Source organism: Vicugna pacos, chromosome 4 (assembly GCF_048564905.1).
Source record: "Vicugna pacos chromosome 4, VicPac4, whole genome shotgun sequence".
NCBI lineage: Eukaryota > Metazoa > Chordata > Mammalia > Artiodactyla > Camelidae > Vicugna > Vicugna pacos.
In genome coordinates, this window is record NC_132990.1 from 23,303,122 (window position 1) to 23,330,796 (window position 27,675).

The 27,675-nt window shown below is 38.0% G+C and overlaps 1 protein-coding gene and 1 long non-coding RNA gene across 13 annotated transcripts in view; one reads left to right on the plus strand and one right to left on the minus strand.

The window, feature by feature from the left end:
* The window catches only part of BNC2 (basonuclin zinc finger protein 2), a 403,534-nt gene that overhangs the window by 15,656 nt on the left and 360,203 nt on the right, over positions 1-27,675 (plus strand). The window lies entirely within an intron of this gene.
* Positions 13,789-20,739, minus strand: LOC140696011 (uncharacterized). The gene is made up of 3 exons (XR_012071924.1): positions 20,658-20,739; positions 15,702-15,785; positions 13,789-13,882 (listed from the first exon to the last, which is right to left on the minus strand). It is a non-coding gene; the product is annotated as an uncharacterized lncRNA (long non-coding RNA).

The window sequence follows — 27,675 nt, forward strand, 5'->3', positions numbered from 1 at the left end:
TGCATGGCTTCCTCCCTCATTTCATTCATGTCTCCTCGAAAATGTTATCCTTTCAAAGAGAACTTACGACTTTCCTCCCATGATGTACCTCCACGCTATGTTTCTCTGACCTCTCATCTTGCTTTTCTCTTCATAGCATTTATCACCACTTGAAAAGCTATTCGATTTTTATTGTTTGTTTAACTGTAGTTTACTATTTATCTTTCCCCTTCCTGACAGGATGCCAAACTCCATAAGAATTAATTTCTGATTTTCTACTACCTGTAGCAGTGTCTGGTTTGGGAGACACTCAATAGTGTTTATTGAAGGAATGAATATGCCTGCATATGGTTTTCCTTGAAATCATTAACAGGTTTTTTTTTAATCAACTTTTATCAGGTCTTAGTTGTCCCATGGAGGATTATTTATGGTATCTGCTGTTGCAGTTTTCTGAGCTGCTTAGTGGAGCAGTGGTTTCCAGGGTCGAGTGGTGTGCAAAAAAGTCATCCTATGAGAAAATGAAATTTGATTTATCTTATTTTTGTATTTCTTTATTTGTGTTTTATAGTGTGCATGGCATCTGATAGTACATATATAAGGGATACATTGCACCATCAAAAATTTGAGACTGGATTAAGCATGATCTGGACAGGGTGGTTAAATTTGTTCAAAGCAGGATACATCTCTGTAATTGGGCTATTTCACAGATTTTGTGCTTTTATTATGTATGAAACTCAGCACACATGTCTGTACTGATACATATTCTTTAATTTTCAACTTCTGGTGGAGTTTTCAGGTCTTTTCAGTTAAAGTGCTCCTGCGATGGGGCATTTTGTACCTGCACTCACCTGTACGAGGAGATGTTTGAGCTATTTTAGTGATGATTGGAGTTTGCTACCTGATGGGTCTGTTTTGGGGTGATCTGTGCTTTTAGTTGATCTTTGAATAATTATTTTCCCTCATGTTTCATAATTTAGGCTTTTTAATGAAACTTAACTGGTTACTTTGGTGACTTCAGCTTTTTAAAAGAGATTTATTGAGATAAAATTCACATACCATACAATTCACCATTGTAAGTTCCATGGTTCCATTTTGTAATTACAATGTCGGCAGTTTTAAAGACGGTGTGGGGGAATAAAAGATCAGCTAAGAGTTTGGAGGGAAGTCTGGTTAGATATTCACTTGAATCCCTTCTCAAGTTAAAGGAAATTTTATAACATTTGAAGAACTTGTTAATAAAATATTTGATAGGATTCATAAACTTGAGTGGAGCATTAAAGTAATTAATATACTAATAGTTGTGCTAAGGAAATTTGAAAGCCACAAATAAGTAGCTATGAGTAAGTATCATTCTGTATAAAATAGTCACCCTGAAGGTCATACACTGTTGGTGCCACAGCTTACAGTGTTTTTGGAGCTCTTCATTTGACATTGGCTTTAGACAGCCTGTGTCTAACTCTCCTAAGTATCTTCAGTGCTAGCCAATTTTCTGTGACATAAGTTTTGATTTTCTGAATCATCCAGAAGTTAAGTCTGATGAACATGGTGGATGATAAAGCCAGATAATTCTATTTTGGTAAGTGAAAAAAATTGGCACAATTGATTTTTCTCATATAGCTTATGAATTGGCTATGGAAATGGTCACAAATGAAGAATTCCAAAAATGTTTTGAACAATAGTAGCGTTGTTGGAATGAGTGCAGTGTCCTGAGGTGACAACTGAGACTTACTGATTATTTTTCCCCACCAATAATGGAGCTTCCTAGTACGCATAGAAACTCATTTAGCTATAGACACATTGGTGGGAGGTTTTTTGCATTTATAGATTTGTACATGCATGCTGATAAACAATTTCCCACCTATCAAATTGGGTCAGTATTTTGTAGTCTTATGCAACTCGGCCCCATTCTGGGAAGTAGTGGATAACTTCTACTTCAGCGTAGATCTTGTGGAATCTGAGTAAAATTATTATAGGTTGTGGCCTGAGGAGGCCTCTGAAAGCAAAGAATATCAAGAAAAATTTTAACCCAAATGTGAAACCCCTAAGTGCTCCTTTATATTAATCAGTTTTATGTAGAGCTCTTTGGCTAGAAATTAGAAGGGTTGTCACAACTTGTATTTGTGTACTTTCTCTTAGTTCATCAGGTCTGGGTACATGGGGCATAAATACATATGAAGGCCATTAGAAATGAGAAAGTCATTAGAAATGAGAAAGCTGGTGAAGTACACATTCGTGTGCAGAAACTGTTTCTGAGGCAGTCTTGTCCATACTGATACCTGACAGAAGTTAAAGGAAAAAGTAGTTGCTAAAGGGAAATTTTTTTTTTTATGCTTTAAGATTTGTTTCTGCATTCCTGCAAGTTGTGGTGTGAGGTTAATACTTACTGTTCAGTTTCTTTATGATTTCTTTCTGGTTATCCATTAAGAAACCCATTAGTTAGTACCTTCTTGGAAAATCCTGTGTTGTTAAACTTTCTTCCAATTCATCTTCCAGCCTCGTCTCCATAGCATAAAATGCAATTTTGTATGGAATCTGTAGGTCTCAGCATCATTTTATTGTTAAAAATATTAGAAGCAGTTTTCAGTCTATTTTGTGAAATCACACCCATAGCCTGTCTTGAAGTTTGTAGACTTTTTTTTTAGGAATGAGAATTCAGCAAATAAAAAGGAATGAAATAAGTTTAATTCTAGAAAAGTTAACTTTAGATGTTTCTTAACTCCTCCAGAGTTCTCTGAAACTGTGGAACTTTCTGATTTGAAGGAGAGTTAAGACCAACTGGTGTTGGAAGTAAACATTAGGGTCAACTTTTCTTGTGTTAGCTGTAATCTGTTGGCTTTTTTTCTTTTAGCCAAATCCAAAGTGTAAGTATGTATACATAACTTGTATACTAAGCCTCTTATGTAGTTCTGTGAAGGCAGAGAGGGCTCTTAGCAGGCCCTATTATAAGGTGGAAAGCTCTGCTCGACCAAAACATGAGTGTCATTCATGCTGTCTTTGTAGGAACCATGTGCGTGGTCTTCATGGACCATTTGGCCCGTGAGATGGGATTTGCCATAATTCATTGTCATGTACAGTGACTCCTGTGGGAGTGTAAGGTCTAGCTGCTTTACCTTGGATGTGTTCTCAATGTTTTATCTTGTTCCAGGGTGGATTATTATATTTGAGAATGTGCTTAATTACAAGCTCTATGTTTTCCAACACTCATTCACAGTACCTCCTCCTCTCTACGCCTGAGTTCGTCCATGGACTTAACACATGAGGACTGAGGGCAGTATATGACTTGGAAGGTGGACTGTCGGACTTGAAATCTTCCATTTTTTGATGTCATCTCTTTACCATGAGATTTTTGACCTTTCTAGGTTTTTTGGTTTGATTTTCTCAGGAAAAGGAATTTACATTTGATAGGAAACTAAAGAAAAGCCCCATTTATTAATATTGGATATTTCTCAGAATATCTTAAGAGATTGAGTTTTGTTGTATTTTTTTTAATAAACTGCTCATTTTAATAAAATCTTTGACTGAATCCAGGCCTAAACTGAAACCCCTCCATAGAAAAGGGATGTTTTTTCAGAATATTTCTTATTAGAATCCTTTTGAGATTAAACACAGTAGGATCTTACAGAATTTCAGTTTTTTAATGTATGTAATCTGTTTCTTCAGTTTCCTAAGTTTGCCCCTCATTTGAACTTAATCATACTTTTTTGTAATCAACTGTTTATACACCTAGCACACATGCTGCTCTGTAGATTCTTTGGTATATAATTATGATCTCATTTTTCTGTTTTTATCAAGGAGTAAATGATCCTAAATGGATCATGATTTAGTGATGTATTTATTTAGTAGTTTCATGTTTTAATTTTTATGGCTTTGCTCAAAGATTCTGGTTTTGGGGTATCTTGGCAATATGTCTTAGGCAAACTTTTTATGGTCAAAATCAAATTATACTGCCTTATATATTCCATTTTTAGAATTTATTGTTTTAAATTCCTGAGAAATCCATGACTAGGACTATCAAACTCTTCTGATTCTGTTTAGTCAACATGCAGCCTTCTTTGGAAGGTGATTCTTTTTTTTAACCAAATGAATTTTATAAAGTCAACTTCCTTAATTTGTAATGTAGGCTCAATGAAAGCCGCAGGGTGGTTTCTTTCTCCCCCTGAGAAATCTTTAAAGAGATGTTTAAACAAATCAAAATATGCTTATAACTTAAAAGAAATAATTTGATGTGGCAAGTTTTAAATTAAAAATAAAAAGACATACACACACATGCACACTCACACTGCATAACCTTTCTTTGAGTCTTTGGTTTAAGTCCTCTGTCATATAATGCCAAAAACTTTGTTCTGAGCTGCCTGTGTGTTGAAACATGTATGCCTGTCCTAGTGTCATAACTAATTATATCTCTCTTATGCTTACTTCTAGTAATTGGAAAGTAGACCTACCGCAGCAGAGGATTTAATATTTAGTTTTATCTTGAGGACCTGCTATAGAAATCAAGTTTTTGACCATGCAGCAACTTGACATTGTAAACTGATATTACTACTTTAAATATATCATCCACTTTGTGTTTTGCAGAAATAGTGTACCATAAGGGAAGAAAAATTTTAGGGGTTCTTAAAAGTGGGTCTGTCTTGACCAGTAACGATGCACTAATACTGACTCGCTATGCAGTTTTGACTGCGATAGTTCATTTATAAATTGATGGTCTAGCGTTGTGATAGCAAAATTTTTTATAGGATTTACTTTTACCCAAAGTTTGGCGAAGGCTGTAACTAGTGGCAAACTTGAAGGTGCATTGGTCACTTAATCTTCATGGATTGGTCTAAAATAATTTGGGGCTTATTCTCGGAAAATGCCTTGAGTGGTGTTTTCACCGACCAGTTTAGAAATCCTGTCTTGGACGTGCTTGTGACTAGGGCAGCAAACAGTTTTAATATGCACCAGCATGCATGAAAATATGTGGTCCTTGTCCCTGCCTGCTGCAGGAGGACTTTACCCGTCTTCAGTCTCTGAGCTGCAGTCTTGTCGCAATTAAAGTCTTAGGATGGCGAGCAGTTAATGCTGGTGATAGATTGTGGTATTTAGCATTGTGCTGTGTTCCCTGGTGAGCTAGTTCTGTAGACTTACAGGATTCTAGTCAGAACTTGGGAAAGGCTGTACTGAAGAATTTGTGGTGATTAAATATTTTTGAAAGGGAGAAATACAATGTCTTTTCTTATTAATAGGTAGACCTTTGGGGCTTTGATTAAAGAAATAGTGAAAAATTGTGCAGTTCTGTTATTGATTATTGTTTAAAATTTAACACTGAAGATGGTAGGTTTTCTTTTCTCTCATTAAGTTAAAGTATTCCTACCTTTGAAGTGTCTTTCCTTTCATTCTTTTGTTATAGTTAAAAATAAAACTCTCCAGTTATATATATATCAAACTTAGCTCTACTGTGTTTTATACTAAATTAGTTTTTATAAATTCTGCGTTGTTTCTGTCCTACAGTAACTTAAGTATGCAGAGGCATTGAACTTGAACGGTTTGTGTTCTGAAATGTGGGGTTTGGATTCTTGGTATAACTCTTCTGTTTTGAAAACTGAACTCCCAGTGGTTTCTTTCTAATCAGGCTATCATGACCTGTTACATTAAAAAGTTAGATGGTCTAAGCCATGTAACTTTTGAAAGCTGTGACTGTAAAAAGCATGTGTTAAATAATGAAAGTGTCTTTCCATTTTTTAAATGTTCATTTCTCTTAGAGTTTTTGTGGTGTCAATCAAATGAATGCCAGTGTTTGGTTTTAAGAATAACTAATGGTGGAAATCTGAATTTGCAGTTGATACGCCCCTTAGGAGCTAGAAAGGGTTATCTCAAAACATGGGGCACCCTGGCAGTGCGTGAGGGCATTAGCCTCCAGCCTGACTGATGGGAACACCTTCCCTCTCTTCACTTGTCTGTGAAATACTGAGGGGGGAAGATGTTAAGGCTTGTCTGGGTTCTGAACCTGGGGTTGCTTCCACCTCCATGAAGTGTTTGGAAATCTTGGGAGATGGTTTTGTTTGTCACAGATGACTGGATTGGAGTGCCTCCTGCTGTGTAGCAGGCCAAGGACACTTCAGTGTCCCAACCACAAAAGAATTTAACCTCAGTGATGAGTTGTTCTGCCCAAAATGTCATTGCCTCTGCTGGGAATCACTTGATAGTTATTGATATAAAAAAAAAAAAAAACAAAGGAAAATATTGGTAAGAATGATTCTCTGTCCCCCCAGAATTCCCATCTGACATTTTTTTAAAGGAATGTTCTCCTTTCCTTTCCTTTTTCTTTTTCTTTTTCTTTTCTCTTTCTTTCTCTTCCTTTCTTCCGTTCTTTCTTCAGTATATATATATTTTAGTACATGAACATTAATGGATCAACTGTACATAAACTGCATGGATCTACTTATACACCACTTTTTTTTTCTTTTCAGTAGTAAATATGATTTGAGGTTGGCTGAATCAGGGTTGCAGAACTGGGGATATGGAGGGCCAACTATAAATTATTCTTGCATTTTTGACTGTGTGGAAGGTCAGCGCCCCACCCCCCATGTTGTTCAAGGGTTAGCCTTGTATACTTGATTGCAACTCAATAAGTGGAACCCCAAATTCTGCTTCTTAATGTTCTTGAGTAAATGATTTCTAGAGGTATATGGATATTTTATACACTTGGCACACTGAAAATACTTAGTTCTGAGCTCCCAAGTCAAACTTAGATTCATTTATGCAAACACCCATCATATTATGTATAAATGTTTGGCAAAGGAACACATTATGTAAATCTGTTGAAACTCATGTCTTTAATTTTTTTAATTGAAGTATAATTGATTTACAATCTTGTGTTAGTTTCTGGTGTACAATGTAGTGATTCAGCTTTACATATATATATTCTTTTTCATATTTTGTCATTATAGGTTATTAGAACCTATTGAATATAGTTCCCTGTGCTGTATAGTAGGACCTTGTTGTTTTATAATCGTATCTACAAATCCCAAACTCCTAGTTTATCCCCACCCCCTTTCCCTTTGGTCACCCTGTTTGTTTTCTATGTGAGTCTGTTCCTGTTTTGTAAATAAGTTCAATTGTGTAATTTTTTTAGATTCCACATATAAGTAACAACATACGATATTTGTCTTTCTCTTTCTGACTTACTTCACTTAGTATGATAATCTCTAGGTCCATCTATATTGCTGCAAATGGCGTTATTTCATTCTTTTTTATGACTGTGAATAGTATTCCATTGTACATATATATACCACATCATCTTTAACCATTCATCTGTCAGTGGACATTTAGGTTCCTTCTTTGTTTTGGCAATTGTATATAGTGCTGCTGTGAACACTGGGGTGCATGTATCTTTTTAGATTAGAGTTTTCTCTGAATATATGTCCAGAAGTGGAATTGCTGGATCATATGGTAAGTCTATTTTTAGTTTTTTTTTAAGGAATCTCCATACTGTTTACCATAGTGGCTGCACCAGATTACATTCTCACCAAAAGTGTCAGAGGGTTCCCTTTTTCTCCATACCCTCTCCAGTGTTTATCATTTTTGGACTTTTTTTTTTTTTTTTGGCCATTCTGACCCATATGAGGTGATACCTCATTGTAGTTTTGATTTGCATTTCCCTGATAATTAGCAATATTGAACATCTTTTCATGTGCCTATTGGCCATCTGTATGTCTTCATTGGAGAAATGTCTGTTTAGGTCTCCTGCCATTTTTTGATTGGGTTGTTTATTTTCTTGTTGAGTCGTATGAGCTGTTTGCATATTCTGGAAGTTAAGCTCTTGTCAGTTGCATCATTTGAAATATTCTCTCCCAGTCCACAGGTTGTCTTTTCGTTTTGTTTGTAGTTTCCTTGGCTGTGCAAAAGCTTACAAGTTTAATTAGTCCCATTTGTATAATTTTGCTTTTATTTCTATTGCCTTGGTAGACTGATCTAGGAAAACATTGCTGTGATTTATGTCAGAGAATATTTTGCCTATGTTCTCTTCTAGGAGATTTATAGTGTCTTGTCTTATGTTTAAGTCTTTAAGCCACTCTGAGTTTATTTTTGTGTATGGTGTGAGGGAGTGTGCTGACTTCATTGATTTACATTCTAATTTTTTTGTGAAAAATTGCTATACTAAAGAATTTTTAAGTCAACAGAAAACCTTTAGTGTAAAAAACAGAATTTGATAAAAACATATTTTCATATACTCATCATTACTTTCTCTTATCAGTACCAGTTCTGAAATTTTGACTGGGAATTTCAACATAAGGGCCTATTTTTGATCAACATTCAATCTGGAACCACTCTTTGATGTACATCATAGTATACAAGACTTCTCTTCTCCCTCTACACACTGTCAGTCTTATGGCAACCTTAGAATAACTCAGACACATTTAATAAAACCTATTTAATTTGGTATTAGTTCTCATTTATAAAAAAGCAGTTTAAGTGTATCAGTGTACAGCTTTAGAATGGCCGTAAGTAACATCTCAATACAATCAAAGGACAAATAGAATAATAAATAATAATAAATAAATTTTGGTCTTCTAACGAGAGTTTTGGCTTTGGCATTGGAATAACCTGCATTTGAATACTGATACCTCTACTTACTAAGATAGAATCTTTTACAGATTCCCTTACCTGTTAATTTGTTTATAATCGTGGTAGAAAAAAATATAAAATGTATCCTTTTGAGCATTTTAAAGAGTGAGTTCAATAGCATTAACTATATTTACATTTTTGTGTCTTTAAAAAAAAACTTTTTATTTTGAAACAATTTCAGACTTACAGAAAAGTTGGAAAAATAATATAATGAATTTCCATATGCCCTTCACCTGGATTCCCTAAATGTTAACGTTTACCATGACTATGTAATTTTCAAAATTGAGATAGAATTCACATTGTATACAATTCACCATTTTAAAGGGTACAGTCAGTTCTTTTTAGTATATTTACAAGGTGGTGCAACCATTGCCACTGTTTGGTTCTAGAACATTTTCATCATCTGAAAAGCAACCTATACCCCAAAGTAGTAACTCTGCATTCACCCCTCCATCTGGCCCCTGGCATCCTTTACTTTTTGACCCACTGTTCTCTATCCCATGAAATATAACTGTATTGCTACTGGAATATTTTGAGATAACATACATGAAAATGCCTTGTGTGGTGTCTAAGGCAAGTGCCAAACGCCCATTGGTTTCTTTTCCATTATTATCCGAACAGAAAGTATCATACTTAAACCTACATGAATTATTTGGAAACTGTGATGCCAGTAAGAACTGTTTCATTTCTAAGTGAGAATTGAATTCTCCTATTAGTTTAGCAGACCAACAATTTGCAAGATACTAAAAAAACACAGTGGAGGCATTTATATTTAAAAAGCTAAGGAAGGGTAAAACAGACTCTAAGATGCCAAAAAAAATATATATTTGTAAAATAATATTTGCAGACATGGGCTAGAGAAGAGTCTTTTGCACTGGGTGCCCAGCCTTTTCATTGATGCATCTTTTGCTTTGAAGCTTTATCTTTTTTGGACATGTTTTATGTATCCCTTGTTTAAACATTTTCAAACTTGGTGTGTTTGACTTCATATCAGGGCATGGTAAATAGAGTATGGTAAAACCAGGCAAGGATCCTGAGGATTGCGTTGTTACTGTAAATGACAGACGTGCACACCTCACGACCTGGATTTGATTAGCCCTTGGTGATAGGATGGTTTGGTTGTGGACATACTGTTTAGCTAAGGTAGCTGCATTTCAGGGAGTAGTTACAGTTCTGATTGCCGTGCCACAAATGGTAGACATGTTCTGAATATTAATAGTGCTATTTATAGTACTGGAGCCACAGGGGTGGCATCAGGATAGAAGGCACATGCGTCAGAAAGGCCTGAGTTTGAATCCCAACTGTGCTGTGGGAAGTTTGACGAGGGACAGAATTCCTTGAAGGCTCTTTCCTCATTTGTATACTTGGAGAATAATTAATTTCATTATATCGGCTTGGAGCAGGGATTAAAGTAGATAGTGGGTAAAGACCAGCACAAGGCCTGACATACAGTAAAAACTCCTTAAAATGGTGAATGTCATGCCGATTTCCTTCTGTGTTGCTTAAAGAAGGGACTCTGGTGTCCTGTGATGCTGACTAATCTGTGTGTGACCTTTTTTATTTGCCTGGAACATTGCACATCAGGTAATTTCTTCTAGGGAAGTAGAGAACTGCACTGTTCAAGTGAAGAATCTCAAGAGCAGCAAAAATAGTAATTACCCTGGCTGAGGTTACCGTGGTGGAACTGGTGGGCTCACTGCAACCCAAAAGCTGATTTTCTTTAGAGGCACAATACTTACTGTTGGAAGTTCTGCCTGCATATTGTGAAGTGACTAACATGTTTTATGGTATCGAAAAAAGTAATACATTAAGGAAATTGTCCAATTTGAAAATAACATCTTTAGGGTAACCCTTTTCTGATAAGCCGTCTTGGTCTCATTTTACAATAGAACTGCTATATTAAATGTGTTTGAAATCTTCTTTGAGTTTCAGGTTCATAAACATGATTATACATGGTTTTTGTGGCTGGTGACGAGCAGAGCAGTCCCCAGTCACTTGACTTGGTAATTCTTTTTTTACTTTTGGTATGTCTCATGGTCTGAATTCTTGAGCCTAGTGACAAAACTATTCAGTGTTTGTCACAAATCTGCCTATTTGGAAAGGCATACAGACATTGCAATATTTTGTCATCATGACATTAAAGGAAGAACGCTTTATAGTAGGGTGAATACTTCTGAGCAGAAGCAAAGGTCAAGCTGTAGAGTGAACTTTTGAATGACAGCTAATGTTAGCGTGGCTTAAGGGGGACATGCCAGGTCAGCTGTGGGCATTCATTAGCTTCGTGGACATGAAATAACAGTCTCTTTCCCCTTTTATGCCAGGATTGCTGGATTTTCTAAAAGCATAAAGGGATAGGAGCATATGTGGCTGCCAGAATGAGATGGTAAGAAATTAAATGATTAGGATGCGAAGAAAGCAAGGAAGAGTAGGGGTTAGGGTGTGTGTGCGATAAGCATTCCAGATAGGCACTGTGGAATGGACCAGAAGGCACAAGGTCTGTTTTTTTTCTAGCCCAGACTCTGTCACCGACTGTTTGATCTTTGTAACTTGGGTGCTTCTTCAGAGCTCCTTATCTGACAAGCAGACAAAATGAAGGATGGAAAACAGGTTTTAAGTCTCTCGCAATATTGATAGATTGGTAATGTCTGCTTGGGAGGAAGGATTCTGAGACAGATGGCCTTGGGTCATTGCGAAGAAGTTGAGCGGTTGCTGATGACGGTCACAGGGTGTGTGCTGGCCGGCATGCATGTTGGTATGTAGGTACATGCACCTCATTTGTTGACTAATCATAGTTGAGAATCCTTTTTGATTCAAATTACGTATCAGAGATGACATTTTTCTTAGCTATAGGGTTGAGACAATCTTCTGATCAACCTTTGCATTTATGCCTGAAGGTCAGTTTATTTCTACTTTAGGGAGAGAGTCATAGGCAGTAGAGCCGGCTGCTTAGCAGGTGTGCAGCCGTGGCCTCTAAGGAGGAATGAAATGGTTGCAGGAGCTGAAGAGTGCACGGCTGGTTTTACATACATGCGTGTGGGCTTCTCACCTGCAGATCAAGGTGAATCAGACCTCATAGGTCCCTTCAGAAAAGTAAGCCGCCTAATGAACCACAGTTAGTTAAATGGTTGTCATTGCTTAATATTTGGCAGAGGGCATTTTATTTTTATTCTGAGATAACTTTCAAAACTGAGTAGTATTCTGGGCTGTAGTTTAGTACTGAATAGAAGGAAGGCAGGTAAGAAAATCGGTGATGGTGTGTGACTTGTACCGTATTGATACACAGTGTAACATTACAAGATGCAGAGTTCCTAGCAGCTCCTACCAGTTATGACTGGCTCAGCATTGCTGAAAGCAAACAAGATTGCTTTTGGATGTAGAATATATACAAACTGTTGGAGAATTTTTGTTTAACTTTTAAGAAAAGAATCCTTGAGTTTCTGATGTCTTTGATTATCTAAGAAAAGTATCCAGAGTTGTTAAAGACTTAATCCCCTGGGTTAGAAACTCCACGTTTTAGTGACTTTCATGTATTGGGTCTTTATACAAGAAGGGACCTATGTCAGAACTAACTACTGTTAGCTCATCTCCACTGACCAACAAAATTAGTAGTTTTCCTTCATATGCATTCCTTAAGACACTAAATGGAGCAAACCTATTTATGGCATGGGTCGGGTAATAGATAGCTTTTTTGTATTTCTTGTATCTGCTTCAACCACCATTAAGATTGTCCCTCCCTAAGGGGGTTTGAGTCATCAGACTGAGCATAAGCTTGGCATACAATAATTCCATAAATGTTGAATCAATAGCTGAAATTCAGTTTTACCTAAGAGCAAAAGAAAGCTATCAGGTGAAGATAATGTCCCTTTTGAAGTCTGAGCTGGGGAATCTGAAAACACACTGAATTTTCCATCCTGCAGTTCATATAGGTGAACATATTCTGCTGTGATCAGTTTTTAGAGAGAGAGCTACAAAACATAGAAAAGTGAGTGGTAACAACTTGCATTTCTTTGCTTTGTTTTTCCTGTAAAAATCTGTCCAGATTTAAACTGCCAGAGGTCTGTGCATGAAAAAGACTCCAAAGAAACATTTTGGGTTAAAAATAAGTGGTAAATTGAAACTCGTGTACTGTGTAAATAGAGTTTTCTGTGTGCCTCATTTAACTAAGACCCAAACATCTGGTGGCCTGAGCCATCAGACTTGCACAGCTGCACGGGACAGTAGTCGATCTTGTTAGGGTTTGGCATCTGAATGATCTGGTTGCCTTCTACTTTTGGTGTTTTTATACCACAGTTCATAAAATACAGAGGGCAGAGCAAAAGCGAAAGGGTAAAGATGCCGGGGCTTTTCCAGTGATGGGACAGAGGTATGATGGTTGTGGAAAGCAGCGCCTTGGGAGCTCTCAGATAGGCTACCTGGGCTCTGATGTTCCGGTTCCTCATCTTTGAAGTGGCATCACAATTCGATCTTGGATATCTCAGGCTGAAAGTACTTGAAAAACTGTAATTCTGAGCTTTTATTTATCTCATTCTACAGATAATATTTGAGGACCTACTTTATGCCAGGATTGTCTTTGGAGCTGGAGAAATTCCCCAAGGACTTGGCAGTCTGGTGGAATTAGGGTTTTCTAAGGCTGTGTTTCATGGTGTTTCAGTTTATACTACTGAGATCTTTGCTGTGGGTCAATTTTTAGCTCCAAGAACATGAAAAGAGAGGGAAAAATTTTTTGTTAACTTCTCTATCTCTATGCCTTATACAACTTGACACATAATTTACCTAAGTAGTCGCCCACATCAGGTAGTAGGACAGTGGGCGGGATTTTATATGATAAATTTTTTTTGGCAAAGCCAAAATATCCTACCAAATGTTGAACCAGGTGTTTAAGTTGACTAACTTCAGACATATATGTGTCATTATTAATGTAAGTGGCTTGCTGTTACTCGAAATGCTGTGGATGCCCAAGGGCCTTTTCTGATTGCTCTGTAAGCAAGGAGGTATAATTTGCATGCGTGTATTGAGGTTGACTCTTCTACCGAAACCTGAAGAAAATCATCATTTTTACTTTATGGGATTTATTGGTCCTAGTCTTTGTAGCTTTGTAGCAATTTCACTTTAAAAGTTGATTAGCAAAGTGCCCCCCCTTTTTTTTTTAGAGAACAGTGTTTATTTAGTGGAGGGTCTTGAGGTATTTAGGTGAGAAGGTACTTAGGTGAGTATTTTTTCTTTTTTAATTGAACAGAGTATCTTTTTGTTCCTGATGGTGAAGGTTCATTAGGGAACTGGGAGAAATTAGCGTTGACTGAGTAGAGTTGAATTTAGCAAAAAAAAAAAAAAAAAAAAAAAAAAGAGAGAGAGAGAGAGAGAGACATTAAATTATATTCTTGAATTGGTTTTCTAGGACCCCCCCCCCCAAGGAAGGATGTAGCAAAAGTTTTAAAAATCAAGTAAAACTAGAGATTACATCACATTCATGGCTACGTTGTTGCTTGGGACACTTACACCTGCATATATGCTTTTATGTTTTTAAACAGACTATGGCACTGATAGTCCACCTTGTATATGGATTCTTTTGACTCCATGACTAGTAATCATTGACTGTAACTTAAAAAAAAAAAAGAGACCTCTATTCCTTTGTCCAAATCAGAACAAATTGTTTTTGAAAGCACAGCCATGAGGATACCTTGAATGACCATAGACTCAGCCCACAAAGGAAGGGAAATTATGGAAAGAAGGGAGCCATGCCTTTGGTCCCCCCAAATCCTAGTCTGGGAACCATTAGCAGGACCATCTTGCTGTGCAGCATATTCATAGCGTGAAAGGCAATTTCTATAACTGCTAAAACCAATCCCTGTAGGGTTTTAGAGATTAAACTCACCACCCTGTGTTGTAACCAGATGAAAATAATTATGTACTTCAGCCTGCTGCCGAGTGGGGTGAAGTGGATTTCTAGTGCCAGGATTCTTAACTAGGTGAGATGGGTGCTGTGTTTTCCTAAAGGCTCCCTGCGGTTGAAAGCTTTATCCTATTAGAGCATGTCTCAAAACTGGTCAGATTGGGAGAAAACAGTATAACTTTAGACACCAGTTCTTTTAAAACCTTTCCAACTTAAGACTGCTTCTGGCAAGAGACATAAATCTTGTATTTAAAATACAATATCAGAACTATGCCTTGTGCATACTAGTTTTTCACTAAATAGATGTTAAATGAAAAAATTTTATAAGTATGAAGGCAGTACTGGCTCAGATTCTGCCTCTATAAAATGAATATAATAATGGTACCTATCTCATGGGGTTGTGGTGGTGAGGATTAAATGAATTACTATATGAAAAGTGATTACAAACGTGCTTGGCACAAACAATTTTGATTGAAAAATCAGTCAGTTGATTGAAATATTAAACAATTTTGATTGCCCATAGAAAAAATAGACAGTGTTTGCTATTATTGTTATATGAAGCCTCTGTTGCTAACATCTCACAAATGGAGAAATTATTTTTCTACTTGTGTAAAGGCCAATACTAATCTTTGCACATTCGCTGAAGAAGTTCTCGGTTCTCTTTTTGAACAATGGCATGAAATTTGTGATTCTAGCGAATGAAACCATTATCACTAAATGAGACTTATGGACTTATGTCCTCATGGGTATACAAGACTGACTTTGTCCCAGTGAACACTGACTTCTGTGCAAGAATATTAACTAGCTGTACACAGGTGAGAATGCCAAAGGAACATTACCCAGTGTAGAATTACTGACTTCTTCCTTAAAATTAATCAAAACAAACAAATGAAAGGGAATTCATCATATTACACTGTCTTTTGTGAATTCATTTATATAAAAATTCTTTGTTGGGTGTATAGTATATATAGCGCAGACACTGTACGAGGCTCTAAGGATTCAGAGATGGGCAAAAAGAGTAACAATCCCTAACCTTTATGGAGTTTACATGTGGAAGACACTAATATTATTTAGATAATCAGGCAGACTTGTAAGTGGTAAATGTGCATGTTAGAAATTCAAACGTTGGCTTCCAGATAAATGTCTTCTGAATCCTTTAAGAAAGGTAACATTGTTTTCCTCTTCCTAAAAGAGAAAATGGGCCCAGAGAATATACTGGACTTACCTAAGATCAGGCAGCTGGTAAGGAGTAGTCTGACTTCAGTCTGATTCTAAGCCTTGTGTAGTTTTTCTTCATCTGCGGCTGCCACTTATTACAACAAATGTGAGGAAAGAAAGGAATAAAGTGGCCACAGTTTATAAAAGTATTGCTCTATTTTTGGAGTATTTGAAATCCATGAATATTTTTCTAACAATCATACTTGGGGATCTCCCAATTTATAACATTGACTCCTTTATTAATATAGTTTAACTCTAGAGTTAGAAGTTCAGTACTACAAGTACTAGAATTATTTTGCTGTTGGGGACTTTTGAAACTGTCCCGTGATGTTCAAACTTTTTCTGAGCCTTGGAACCCCTCACCTTTTCCAAATGGAGTATTACTCAAAACCTCCAAAGAGAAAGTATGGGCCATCAAACGTAGTGTGGGGTTCAGGGAAGATTCCGCTGGAGGGCTGTTTGAGCAGAGATTTGAAGGATGAAGAGAAACTGAATTGCTTTGGGGGTAAGATAAAGGATGCTGAGTGTTGCAAAAGGACCAATGCCTGAGGTCAGAGGGAGCCTAGGGCACCGAAAGTGTGGCTGGAGTCGATGACAGTTGCTGGTGTGGAGAGACTAGAACCTAGTAAGGCTGATGAGCCAATGCCGGACCATGGAGGGAGCTTGTGGACCACGTTGGGGACCGTAGTCCTTATTTTAGGTGAAATGGGAAGCTGTCGAAGGTTTTATGGCAGGATTGGAGCTCAGACATTTTTTTGAAGGGCTTGCTCAGTCCATTTGAGGTGATGCTCTCTCTGGAGCCAGGGACACTGTCCCATGTGCAGTAGTAATGATTCCTCCTGGCATGCAGCCAAGGGACGAACAATTCCCAGCATGTCAGGGTCCCATGATGGGCCTGCAAGGATAACACTGAAAAACAGCAGAGGAAAAAAATTGCTCTTTGTCCTCAGTGAACTACGGATAAAGGAATTGTAAAGGAATATAGTCAACCATTACTACTCTAGGGCTAATGACCCCAAAGCTCTCAGCTTCTCAGTCCAGCTTTTTTTCTTTTCTGTTGGCATTTCGTTGCTTGCTTGGGAGCACCTGCTCCAGGAAATGGAAGTAGATGGACTTCACACTGAAAGTGGATAATATTTTCCTTATTTTTCTTTAACACTCCTGGTAAAAAGCTTGTAGAAACAGAAGGTTGAAATTGTCCAGAAGAATGTTTTTTTCCCTTTCTTTGTTAATGTTGTCTGTCTTTAGGCAGAGCTTCTGCAAAGACTTCATCATCCGGGGAATTCAAATCTGTTGTCATTTGGGAGTAGGGAGTGAGGTTGGTTTTGGCAGGAAGAGGATGGATTTGTGGGAGGGTGTCACTGCCGTGAAGGTTTTGTTCTAAATCTTCTCCAGATAAATGGCGGTGACATGGGGCAAATCACTGAACTTTCATAAGATGGATTCCTTGTCTGTGATAAGAAGGAAGGTGGATTCCAGGACTTTCCTCAAGTTTTGTTCAACTCTTCCCACTTGTATTCTTCTTCCTCCCCTTAAATGCTATATGAAAACTATTTTTATTTTTAAATTAATGTGCTTCGTTAGGTTTTGTCTTGATGGTTTCAGACACCTTGAAAGAATATTCTGTTTGTTGTAAAACTGTGGCTGGGATTCATTGACTTACTTGTTTTATAGTCAGTGCAGGAGAAGAGTGGATGGTTTTAGAAATTCATCCCAAATTGATCACATTATAGTAAGCGGCTCAAATGTTATAGCTGTTTGTTCTTGATTAGGGAACCTTTCAGCCACCACACTTGGTTAGAGCATATTGTGTTCCTTGTGCTCTGCTGCTCAGATTGCCTGCTTTTCTCTGGAATCCTGTGCTGCTTCATGGCTTCTTTTCCCTTGATAGCATGACACATGACTGCTGATGTCAAAGAACCTCTGGATTTTCTTCTTTTCTTCTGTTGGCATTTACATACATGTGACAGCATCACATTTTTCCTCGGAAGAGTTCCTTGTTTTAAGAACTCAGTAAGAAGTTCCCATTCACATTCTTTAAAATGCTTTTCTCCAGAATTCATGTTTGTTTTTTCAACAGAAATCAGAAAATCATTGCTGTAAGTCTAGATTTTGGTTTCATTCATGCCTGTAACTTTCTCTTGTTTCTGCTTGAGAAGCGGTGCCATGTGGGCAGGTATAGCTCAGTGGTAGGCTATGTGCACGCTTAGTTAGCATGCATAAGGTCCTGGGTTCAATTTCCAGGACCTCTGTTAAAAAAAAAAACAAAAAACCCAAAACAAAAAACTCCTGCAGCCAAAAAACTGCCTTGCAGTGTTTTACTTCTAAGCCAGCTGGAATTCTAATAGATTGGCTTGCTGGTTGCCCTCTTAGTTTTTTTTGTTTTTCTTTTCTCTTTGGCTTCTCCGGCCTTAGTTACGTGCTGGTCTGTAACACTATACAGAATGGTAAAAGAATTGTTGGTAAATTCTCCAAAGTTTCCTAGATCTTGCTAGCTCTGCTTATCTCATAGTCTGTGCATGTTATAAGCATCACCATTATTTGCTCAGTGGAGTGAAATAGAAAAGCTTTAGAGTCTACATGGAGCTTCTGCTACTTGTGTGGCATTGTCTAAGAGAAGCTGGTGGTTTGAGAAACAGTAACCCATGAGCACTTGATTGGATTTTGAGTACACAGTGAATAGGGAGACTATACGTGTGAAGTTTGATTTCAGCCATAGGCTTAATTGTGTGGAGTTCAGCCACCAGTTCTGTTCATATGGGTATCATATAACTTTTGGAACTTGAATACTTCCTATGTTAACTCCTAGTTTCATCCCATTCCAAACTTCGGATAGAACCAAAAAAAAAAAAAAAATTCTTACTGAAAAACTATCACTCAGAATTTGAGGAAAGATCCAGTGCTTTACTTGTCCTTTTTCTTTTAAGAGTTAACTAGAAGTTAGGTATAAGAACTTTTAGATGGATAAGAAACATCACGTAGATGAATAAGAAATACATTCCAGTTCTTTGAGTATACATGAAATTTTTGTGTATTGGTTGAATAGTAAGGTTCGGGAAAATGAAAATGGTCATTGAAACTCATCCATCTTTTGGACATTTGGCACCTCATTGTACAAATGTGCACATTTATGACTTTGGCTCATAAAAGCTTTGAAATACTTGGCTTTTTATTTGGAAATCTGTCACCTCTTTTTGAAGTCTTTTAATTGGGGGGGGCTAGATGAGACTGGAATAATAATAAAGTATGCTTTGCAAATAATTGCAAATACCCACATCATTTCTTTTTTATAGATTGCCAACAAATTTTATAAATTGCACCTTGGCAATGATTATTTTAGGTTGTCTAACTTGTCAAGAAGTACAGTTTCTGTTACAAGGAAATAACGACATTTTCGCTTAGAGGAGTGTGAAACATTTTCCACAGCGGTGAATCTGTTACTGGCTTCATTCAGCCAGCTGCCAGTGGAATCCAATTTCTAGAAGGCAGAAGCGGTGCCATTCACTCTAGCTGTCCTTTCACCTATTTCTTCAAATTTTGAGTCCTTCAAGCTCTAAGCATCCTTCAGGTCTTCCTTTGCCAGGTTAAATGTGTGAACTACAGGAAGTGAGTTGAAGATTTGTTCCATTGCCTGTTCTCAAATAATAGTTTCCCAGTTTCCCTTTACCCTTTGGTGATCTGCTTTCAGAATCTAAGTCACTAAATGAGTTTTATCAAAGGAGGAGAATGTACTCAGATACTTATAAATTGACAGGGGATTCATAAGTTGGCAATCACCTTGAATGGAAGAAGCACCTGGTGAATGCTCCTGTCCCTCAGCCTATGTGATATAATTTATTGATCTTAATGAATGATAAGCATAAGCAATTTTATATCTTAAAGGTATATTTTATAGAAATAAATTCCCTCCAGTAGTACAGTTGTGTTTTTTGTTTAGATCGTGTTGGAAAACTACTAGAAATTTCATTGAAATATGACTGTGTGGAGTTTCTGAGAGAAAAATCTGGAATATGTTGCTTTGAAAAGCTTTTGACATTGATTCTAAATTTTTGCACAAACCTTTGTAGCTTTTTCACAGATGTAAGCATTTATGGGAAGACAGAGTGAATTTTTTTTATGTATTCTCTAAAACTTAAGTTCACAGTACAAACTACTGGAGTAGGAATAGGCATTAAAATGTGGTAGATTCACCCACAAGTAGGTGGTTTGTGTTCTATAGTAGATAAGGCATTTCCTATTTTCTTTAGGGAAGGCATTTTTGTTCCCCTGGGGAAATAAACTTCCCATTTATTTTTCTTGTGTTTTTAAACTTGGTTACTTATATTTTTAAGTAATCTCTGCCACTGTTGATTTGTAGATCCCAAGGAGCATTTTTAGTTAATCTTATACATTAAAAACTAGTTTGATTCAGCAGATCCTCAACAAGTTCCTAGTCTGCGCTCCATGTTTGTAGACTACTGTTTTGTTTGTGAACATAAGCAATGGGCAGAGGTCTAAATCCTTCCCTTTGCAACCACCCCTGAGGATAGGACCTAAGGTGAAAATGTGTTTTGGCCTATGTCATGTTTTTTTCTTCTGCTTTCTATGTGTTTGGGAAAATATTTAAAAAATTGTGTGTGGGGGGATGGTTTAGGGAACCAGACCACTTGTCCAGCCTGTGAAAGTCTGTAGAACAACACCAGCATCAAAAAAAGACAATATTTTCAGATCAGGAATGTAATCACTCAGTCACCTAATAAAAAGAGGGCTTCATGAGTGCGCATATCAAGGGCAAAGAGGCAAAACCATTCACTGGGCAGAGGGGGGCAGGGCAAGGGGCCTGGAGACAGCCCTCCCCAGAAGACAGAAGGCTTTAAAAACACGTTGCCATTAATATTTAAGGCAGAAAGCATCTTGAACCCGCTCCACTCTTTTCCCCCCTTCCTCCCAGCGTTCCTGTTTGAGTTTGCTCCCAAATGCTCACAAGTCCGTGCCAGACGGAAATTCGCAGAGGCCGTTGCCGTCCCGCAGAGGCCACTCTGGGGAGGGACTCGTCGGAACAGTTGTGCTCAGTGCTCGAGGCCGCCCCGGGTCCCGCGGTGCCCCGGGCAGCCCGGATCCCGGATCCCCCACTCCCCCTGCCCCCAACCCAGCGCACATGTGCCGCCCCTCCCCCTCCCCCAGCCTCTGGAGTCGCTTCGAGGCCATCTAGTCATACGCTGTCCATCAGATGTGTTTACTTTTTTCCTGACAGCAGACACATCTGGAGCACATATTCAGGTTATTCCAGTGCCACTAGACACATTCCACAAGATCATTTCAGCGGTTGTTATGGCGATCTTCCTCCCTCCAGTGATTTTCAAGTTGCATGACAGAAATAGCTGGAGCTAACCAGGGGGACAAAAGTCAACGGGATCAGGAAGGGCTTCTTTCACAGAATGAACTAATTAGTGACCCTGCTTTCTTCACAGGGCAATGAGCATATGGTTTAATAAAGTGAGTCTATGACACTTTTTTTTCCCTCCCCCCTCCGTAGGCAAAGCTGTCACTGGCTGAAAACTTTCCTGTTTTCACTGGTGGGACCGTAGTCTGCTGTCTTTCAACAGAGTTTACTTCACAAGTAGAAAATGTTTGCTCCTGAGAGTTAAACTTCAGAACTTTTTCTTGGCTTCATGCTACCTAACTCTAGTGGGTTCTTCGACTTAAAGAGACAGTGTTTGTTTTATATGCCTTCCATGGGAAGGATTTTTGCTTACTCCAGACTAAGCATTTTCAGTTAGGTTTCTATATTATGAATTGGTCACTGGAAGTTCAGATGAATATAATTTTTGGGGATTTTCCTATCAGATATTATCAGTTACTTCTCACTGGATTAATTAGCAATTTATTTGTACGTGTAACTTCTCTGGGCACAATTATTGAATATTTTAGTATTAAAAGCTTTGATTAGGGAAACTCCATTTTGATCACATTTAGTTAACAGGCAGAGATCCTCTTATTACTCAGTTTTTTTTTTCAGAGGCTTAATTTTCTACATTTTCTATAGGTTTTTGGACAGCTTTATAGCAGGAACATATCATTGTGGACATGGAAATTTAGACTTGAGATCATTTTGCATTATGAAGTGAATATACTCATTGCAGTTTATAGTAGATCTGTAAGGTAATACTGCAAAGCACAGCCACCTGTGATTACTATATGAAGAATACAACAATCTTTAATATTTTCTGGATGGATGGACATATAATGTGGATTCAGACTAAATGTCCATTGCCATTAACCATAATTCTGAAATTCATGAATCACAGGGGCTTATTTTCTTTCCTTCTTTTGGTTTGGTTTTTCTGTACTCTAGCCTTAAGAAGTGTAGCCACCTATTTGTATTTCACACTTTTCCTCACACGAACCGCCAAGTCCTTTTTTATGTGTGTGTACACGTAGTAATCTTTCGACCTCCTTTTCTTGTTCCCCGCCACAAGACTCACACATTTCCCTTACTTGCACACACCCCATGTTTTAGTCCCAAGGCATTACAGTCACCATGAACAACAGAGTTTGTATTTTTTCCTTTTGGTTGAATTACTCATATGTTGACTGAGGTCTCTGTGCTCTGGGAATGTGACAATGGGTGACAAGTAGGAAAATCAGAGCTGGACTTTTTCAAGCACATTGTCCTAATTCTTTCCCCATTGGTATAATGTCCCCAGTCCCCATTCCCTCCTTCCACCCTGAGTCAAATTCCTTTTCCATGGGTCCTGCTGAGGCTGGTCACCAGGCTGCTTTGGAGTACCTGCTTTCAGCAATGCCAGGAGGACACTGAGAGGTCGCATAATCAGATGTGAATTTAATTCAGGGAGACCTGCTTGTCACTTCTCCTTGTGTTCTTGCTGGTTACACATTATTAACTGTGGTGCCTTTCAGGGCCTCAATTAACTTGTGTGAGTATGTATCACGCAGGGACTGAGCTCAAGTTAGAATGCTGAGAGTGGTTATAAAATTATGCTTCTCTCTCCAGATGTAACTATGCAGTAATTAAACCTAATGCAGTATAAGCATTGTAGTCAGTGTTGTGGTAGCCATTGCCAAGTCTAATTCGTAATATCACTTAAATCATAACACTTATTGCTAGTTATCTGGGAACGAGTAAAAACCTGAAAAAGTCACATGTATTAACCCTTGGTTTTTCTGCATCAGGTAAAGTGGATGGCTTACCCCTTATCAAAATCTGTTATCTGTGTTGTATACAATACATTTGAGACTGTGGTTTTCCTAATTTAGGCATCTATCCATCCATTGATCCTTCCGTCTGTCTTTAGGCTGTGGGTTCCATAATTTCTTACTTTGATTTTGGAGACGTCATCCAGTACATACCTGTTAACTGCTTGGGTGACTTGATTTCCCTTTCTCAGTGGATCATCAAAATCTTCGGTGAAAACATATTTCCTCATCATGAAAGACTACTTGCTTACTTACATTTCTGTTGAGTTTCTTCCAAAGGAAATAAGTGAATGAATCCAAACAAAATATATCACAAAAGATCTTCCAGCTTCAAGTTGCTTTTTGCATTATTTTCTTATGCCCAGGAATATGGCAACTAGCTAATTCTGTCAAGCCGCCGAGGTGTCTGAACAGTTTGCCTGCGTGTGATGGCTAAATAAATAGTGAACTGAATATGGCAGTGATAATCTCAACTTACAGGGTTTCCTTGGTTGTGAAATGTTTGTGTTAAGGATGACTTTTTTGTTGTTTTTATTACAGCCTGACAGCTGAAGATGCTTTTAAAATCTTTCTAGTCACTTAGAGCAGAACTCTCCGGGCCGGGCTTGGTGGTTCTAAGAGGCAGTTCCGATCAATCACAGAAACAGCGAGTCTCTGGGTTGTGGGGGAAGATCGAGGGGTTGGGGAGTGAGGTAGGGGGTAGGGAGGGCTGCTGCTCTGTCCAGTTTACATTTGTCACCAGTGACTAGCTTTTAAAAAATGTATTAGCTCTGCATGGTGGTAAGTAAGATCCAGCTGCAGGGGATTACGGCTTTGAGTGGGTCGGGGAGCTTGGAATGCATTCAGTTCCATCAGGGATTTGTGTCCCTCGTCATCAGCCTTAACATTGCTAAAGCAGTAAAGATTAAGAACAGACCAGTGTCACCTGCCCTGAACTTTGAAAAACCTTGGAGCCATTAAACAAAGGGGGCAGGAGGCAGCAGTTTAGAAAGTGTCCCTTCTCTCTGTCCCCAAGTATTTTTCCAGTGACACACGAAATAGATGGAAACACATAAGCTCAGGTGGAAGGCCATCAATGATGGCATGATTCCTACAATTTGCCAGACACGTCCTCATCATAATTGAGGGTGAAAAACACCTTCCACAGGTAACTTTCTGTTAATGAACATTTGTGTGTGTGTGTGTGTGTGTGTTGGGGGTTTCCAAATCAAGATAAAGAGTTAATAGTTAGAAGGGAGTGTGTCTGAGAGATTGAGTCTCAGGGCATCAGAGAAAAAGTTTTTTTTGTTTTTTTTTTTTTGCCCTGTGTGGTTTTAGTGACCCTCCCCCTCTCCCCCAGTAAGAAAGTTAAGAGAACTCCACAAAGGTTTACTTTTTTCAGGGATTTTGAAATTCAGCATACATGCCAGCAAGCAGTTTAGAGGCAGGAAGTCTTTTCTAGTAGTGCAGTCATGAACTGGTAAACTAGAAGCATCTGTAAAAATTTAGAGGGAATATCAGCTTTCTCAAAGCTCCAGCCCAGTGTAATGAGGTGCAAATGATAGCGCGGCAGAACCCTTCCCCACCCCGACTGTGGGATGAGACACTGAGTCAAAAATACGGAGGAAGGCAAGGATTTCAGAACTCGTCTTCACTGAAATAAATGGCATTTTTCTGATGAAATGGCTTTCTGATGACTAAGGGCAGCCTCAACATTTAGGGTTGATGAGTAGTAAACAAATGATTTTCTGCTCAGCATCTCTAGATGCTATTTCTGAAAAGTGGTGGCTTTGGGGTATGGGTGCATGAAATGACATACCTACTCATTTGTCAGAGTAAGTTAACAAGGGTTTTAGTTTAAGGTCAACTTCAGCTGATTTGTATCTTTGGCAGGCACCTCTCTCTTTACAGAAAGGAAAAAAAAAAGGATAAGAGAAAAAGATGTGATTTGTTTGAAGGAACACATCTGGGGTGTGGTCTGCTATATCTTAACACCAGATGGCAGGTTTAGGCTGACAACCAAACCCACTTTTGCCCGGTCACACGGTGTCTCAGTGTGTTGTTTTTATCCCCTGTCTGTGCGCAAGAAGTAGGACAATTATTTGCGCTCAGGGCTAGCAGCCCTTTCTGTATCTGTGCCTTTGGGCTGTTTCGCTGCCTCTCTGCTGTTTATAGACAAGGCTAGCCTCCCTTGGCAACCCCTGAAACAAGTTCCCTCAGTGGCTCATACCTTTCCAAGGTATGTCTTGTTGAGGCAGAGGTGTGGTGCCTTAAGGTGACTGGTGCTTGTCATGACAGGCATGGCATTAGCTGGGCTGAGCAGTGACTAGAAGTGACAGCCTTGGTTTGCAGTGCCTGAGGGCGTCTCAGTCAATGCTCCTGCTGGAGCACTGGGACTTGGCAGACACCTCTGAGCACCTTAGCTTATCATGGAGATAACAGTTGAGGAGAACAGGCCCAGGAGGTGATGGAAGACCCTTCCTTTATCTTCTTGTAGTAGTTGTTACTTGAAAGAGTGTCACACACGTGGCCAAAAGAAAGACACTAGCAAGCTATATCCAGAGCTACCGAAGGGGTCTTTGAATTTCCATCAGTTTTGAGTCTTAGATTTCTGCCAGTAAGATTATAGTTTCTTTTGGCACTGTCATGTCATAAAATGATTGTTTTTTAAGTTTAAAAAAAACCCCAAACCTCTCAATTACACACGTCATGGAAAGGGGACAATAAATGCTGTCCCTCAATACAGTACCTCCACAAAGAGCAGTTAGAGCCTGTCTGTGTTACTGATTCCCAAAGAATGTTGTCAGAAGTTTCTTACCGCTCTGAACTATTAGATACCTTTGTAGATTTTCCAGGAATTATTCTTAAGATGCTCACGAACAGTTAATGGACATGTGTAATCTACAAAATGCATTCATTTAATCCATTCTACAATCTGAGATTAATTAGAATTATCTGTAGGCATTTTATAAGGTCACAATTCTAATATAATTTGCTAGAAACTGTTAGGGGTTTGAATGAAATTTCTGAAGCACCTCCATAGAGAGAGAATAAAGGCCTTTAGGGAAGTCAGTGAATGTTCTTTTTGGGCAGAATTTGAAGTTACTGCCTAAGCTTTCTCTCCCTTCACAGTTCATCTTCCCCGTTAGTCAAAGATCACTCAGGTGACTGTTCAAAAACCAAACAGTTTCTGTGTATTAAATGGTATTGTACTTACTGAAATTAAGGCAGTCAAAATTATTCCTGTGTGGACTTTAAATTTGTTTCCCTTGAGATAAAAATTCCACTTAATGCTTTTATGCCATCATAGAACTATTTGATATACAGTGTATTTTGACATAACAGCCTTTTCTACTTGCTATTTTAGGAAAATAATTTGTTGGTTAGGGAAGTCACCAATCAGAATTCAGTAAGTACTAAGTAAGTGTTTGCTTTTTAGTAAATTCTTTAATATGGTACTTTATACATAAAACACCAAAATAAAAATAGCTGGTTCTCCTTCATGAAACTTACCTCAGGTTCCTAGTATGGAGAAGACCCAGTTGATAATGTGGAGGAGAGGATTTTAATCATTGGGTGGAGGAGGACTTCCATCGACAAGGCGAAATCACTTAAGACTTCTTGAAACTTCTTGACCAGTTAAGTCTTTGGAAAAGGAGCATGTCCTAATTAATATTAAGTTAAATTCATAGCTCTTTTTGTATTCAGGGCTTCTGTAATTTTCCTTGGCTTAAAATGGATATATTTGAAGTTGCTGATAGTTTTGATGTTAGAATGTTTGATTAGCTTTTCCATGTTCTGCAAAATGGAATATATTAATTTCTGAGTCAGTTTCAGCTAGAATGTTTCCAGTTAACCTGACATCATGCTAGTCCTTTTTTACCTACCTGTCATAAATAGTAGTTTTTCAAAAAATTTTTTGATATGAATTTGCTTTATCTCCTCTGACACGTTTGAGTCAAGGACAACAGCTTTGGTGTTTTTAAAATGTTCCTTGATTTGAGAAATCAGCCTTCAGATAAGCTTCGGGCGGTTTCCCAGCAAGGTCTTAATGGAGTGCCATCCCTCTCCATATCTCTCTTTAAAATCTCTCCCTGAAAGCTATGCAGTAGCAAACTACCTAGTTCTCTGTATAGTGCTATACTAACCCCACTTTAAATACCACTGGGAACTAAAAAGCATAGCTTTTGCATTTAGACTCACTTGGTTTTGGGTCACTGGTCCATGACCATGGGCAAGTTACTTAACTTTTATATCTTATTTTCTTCTTTTCAAAAATGATATTTAGACCTATTTTGTTTTTTTGAGGATAAAATAAGATCATATTAGAATATAAAACCAAGTCTGGAGCCTGACATGTAGTAGGGGCAGGCACAGTACTTGATAATTACTAGTATTATCATTTAGAGAGGAAGTTGGCGTGAACTTTAAATGGGACTATGAATATTTTTGGAATGTTTAGCTGCTGAGTATATTGCTTTGTAAAAGTTGCATTTGCATATTATATTCATAATACCTCATTATGTTTGTGTCTCAGAAATGTAACTTCCCTGTGTGTTTTCCTTTGTCTATTTTAGTCACTGCTGAGAACTGGAAAGACAGTTGGAGGAAAATACAATGATTTAAGTTGAAAATACATGTCTGAGAAATTGAACTACATTTTAATACTCTTCTGTTTTCTTTTTTAAGTTTATTTGAGTAAAAAAAACCTAACACTTTCACTTCACTACCACTGTATCTGTATGTTTACATCTACCCAAGGAATCTCTCAGTGTGGTCTAAATATCTCAGAACTGCTTTTTTGA